We start from the raw sequence: 3,377 nt of genomic DNA on the forward strand, positions 1-3,377 counted from the left end.
TGGTGGATCTCCTTTCTCTTAGGCTATCCTAACCAATTCCCTGGCAGCACCTCTAGTATCTAAGATGCAGAGAGTTTGAATGGCCTCAGAATCTAGGGCATTGAGCCCTGATCCCAGGCCCTCACCTCACGCCATATCTCTGGGTTGTGGTTGTTCTCTAGGGCACCTCAAGGCCCTAATTTGGGAGGATTTCACTTCCATCCCACCTCTATGCCCTGAAGTTCAATGAGGGCTTCAATTGCAGTACCTGGAATTGGGAAGGAGTTTCTTCAGGCAGGAGATTCAGCCTTACAAGCAGGCTGTCTTGACGTTGACCCTACAGAAGGCAGTACCCTTGGAGCTACCCAGTAGATCACCTTTGGGCTGTAACTTATGGGGTTGAGTCTTAGCATTTGTGCCAGACAGGTGTTTCTCCTTTGTGCCCAGGATCTCCCTCCCAGAGGTCATAGTTGCACTTTGATGGAGGCTGAAGGCTATCTAGGTGCCAGCCACTCACTTTTCTCACTTACTCTGCCCATTGGTACAAGAATCAGCTTTATTTCTCACACCTATTTTCCAAGGCCCCAGTGACCCAGGAGGCTTTAAAGGTTAGTTGAATTCTGCAAAGGGACACCTTTGTTTTGAGAGGCTGCAGTAATAGGAATCACCTGCATGCTTTCTTTTAGACCATCTTGACAATGGGGTTGTGATGAGTGCACTCAGGAATTCCTTTAAATCCACTGTCATTTGTGGCTAGAGACTGACCCAGAAGACTGTTGTCCTGGGCTAGAGAAAGCATATTTGGCACATTGTAGAGAAATTGTTGGTTAAGGGTACAAAAGGTGTGGGGAAGCTTGAAAACACCTTTGAAGACCTTCCTGGGACACTTGGTGAGAAGTGGCAAGAGGAGAGGCAGGGCTCCTGACCCACCAGCTCATGAGCCATCATTGCTCAATAGCCATAGATTAAAAGCCACATCTTCATTCAGTGGCAACTGCTAAGTGGTGACTGAAGTAGAGAAGGCCAGAGCAGTTCAGGTCTTGGTGGATCCAGCAGTGATATCAATCTTGCTGGCTACTGACTGGTATGAATCAAGAGGTGATAGCTAAGCTCTCCAGGCCCTGAGTGTGGATAAGGGCAGAGATAAAATCTGATGCAAATAGCTCCTTCTTATTCTGTGAGTTCTGACCTTTCCTGAGTATCACAGCTAGATTCTGGCATGAGCAGAATCATATGTAATAGAAGATAAATTGTCACCAAGAGATAACTTCTGAGTTGTTCAAGTCACACATCTCAGGAGTGGGTCAACCTGGTTGAAGTAAGGCCCAGTCCATCACACCTCAGCTCAGGGAGCTGCTGTCAGTGGTGGGTCAGCAGTTCTAGGGGATGGTCCTGGTCACCACTGTGTGCTGTCCCCAGTGGCAGAATTTAGCATTCACTGTGCTCTGCCAACCTCCTAAGGACCTTGGGTAAAGGTATCTGCATTGTATAGGAGAGAAAATAGAAACCCCAATGCGGGCTAGGATTTGGCAATGAGCACACAATAGTAAGCAGCAAACAGGGGCCAGACCAGGGCATCTACAAGCTCTTTATTTGTGGGCCTGGCCTCATGACTTTTTATTGATAAGAAAGCCCTTGGAAATCAGGAGTAGACCTGCCTGTGTGGGAGGGAGATGGAGGTGGAAAGTGGAACCTGACCCACTTCCTGTGTCTGCAGCACCTGTGAGGTTGGCTTTGACTCCGGTGAGTCATGTTCTGGGGCCAGATGGGGAATCCTATATAATCTTTTGTTTCCCTTTGAATAGTACCATAATGGGAAGTTGCTTAAAATTAATTTTTTAATAAATATTTAAAATATTTACTGCTATTGGGGTCAAAGTCAGGGTTCTTCTCCATGCTATGTGCAGACTCACCACTGAGCTACTTCCCTAGCTCCTTATCAGATTTAAGAGGAAGTTTTCGTATTTCTACAAGTTAACCAAGATGAAATTAATTAATCCCATCAATTTCTGGGACTTATTGGAAAAGTATTTGCCAAAGAGTAAGATATGCAAGTTTTCTCTATCACTGCTAATTTCTGTCTTCAGAAGGGTAGTGTTGATATCCATCATGGCAGTGTGAGTGTAGAAGAAGCAGTCTTGAGTGCTATTAAGGAGCCAGAAAGAGTTGCTGTTCCTAATGTCTTGCTGTAGGGAACACCCAGATGCTTTGTAGTGACAGGACAACTAGTCCAGTGCATCTCTTGTCTCCAGGCTGAAGGGTGACTTTTAAGCCTGTCCAAACTGTTGCACACCAACACTGGTGTCACATACAATGGAAGTGAGTAACTAAGTAAATGAAGTGGAAGAAGCCAAGGACACTCTTGGACCAAGCCTGCGGGCCATACACTGGATGGCATGTCCATGAGGCTAGGGAGAATGTTTGCTCTCAAATGGTTTATTTGATTGGTCTGGACCACGAGGGTACTCTTCATAAGATTGATAAGTTATTTGTAGTTATTTCTGTGAAGTTGCCTCACCACACTATCAGATCAGTGTTTGGTGAAGCAGGAGATGGGATTCTTAGAAAGCAAGCAGTTCATCTTTAGAATTCTGTCTACTGAAGTATGCATCATGTCATTGAATTATTGGGACAATTTTTCAGTAATATTATTTAGACAAAGAAACTGAAGAATGGACAGGTGAAGCCACAAGTTCACAGAACTTTAAGTGGGAAAACCAGGGTTTAAACTCAGGGAGCCTTATTCCAGTGCTCACAGTCTTAATCTCTGCACTGTGTCCATAAAAAAAATTGTCAACATCCACTAGCAGGGGGACTGCAAAAAAGGAACACAGGAATGAGATGGGGATGGAAAACAGCTATAGTCAATGCCAGGTCTCATACCAGCTGCATCTGTCATCTCACTGCATCCCCACAACTAATCTAGGAGGTGTTAATATTAAAGTGTGAGTGAGTCCCAAGTCAGATTTATCTGACCTCAAGCACAGACCACTGTAACCCACTGTGGTGTGGTCCTTAACTTCTATTGGAAGCCACCAGATTCCTCTAGCCCTTGATCTGGCTCAGCTCTGTGTCTAAGATCTCAATCTGCAAGAGACAATGACCTCCACCTCCCAGGTTGCTGGTGAATAAAATTCACTATTGTGTCCACTTTACTTTTATATTATTTTTTAGTTGTATATGGACACAGTTTATTTTATTTGTTTATTTTTATGTGGTGCTGGGAATCGAACCCAGTGCCTCATGCATGCTAGGCAAGTACTCTACCACTGAGCCACAATCAAGGCCTCTCCACTTTATTCTTCATTTCCTTCCCATTCGCAAAAATTGAAGTCACCTTTGTTGGAAACCTGTGGGAAGGAGAGAGAACCAGGAGATGCACCAGAAAAACACAAGCA

This window comes from Urocitellus parryii, chromosome 8 (genome assembly GCF_045843805.1).
Source record: "Urocitellus parryii isolate mUroPar1 chromosome 8, mUroPar1.hap1, whole genome shotgun sequence".
NCBI lineage: Eukaryota > Metazoa > Chordata > Mammalia > Rodentia > Sciuridae > Urocitellus > Urocitellus parryii.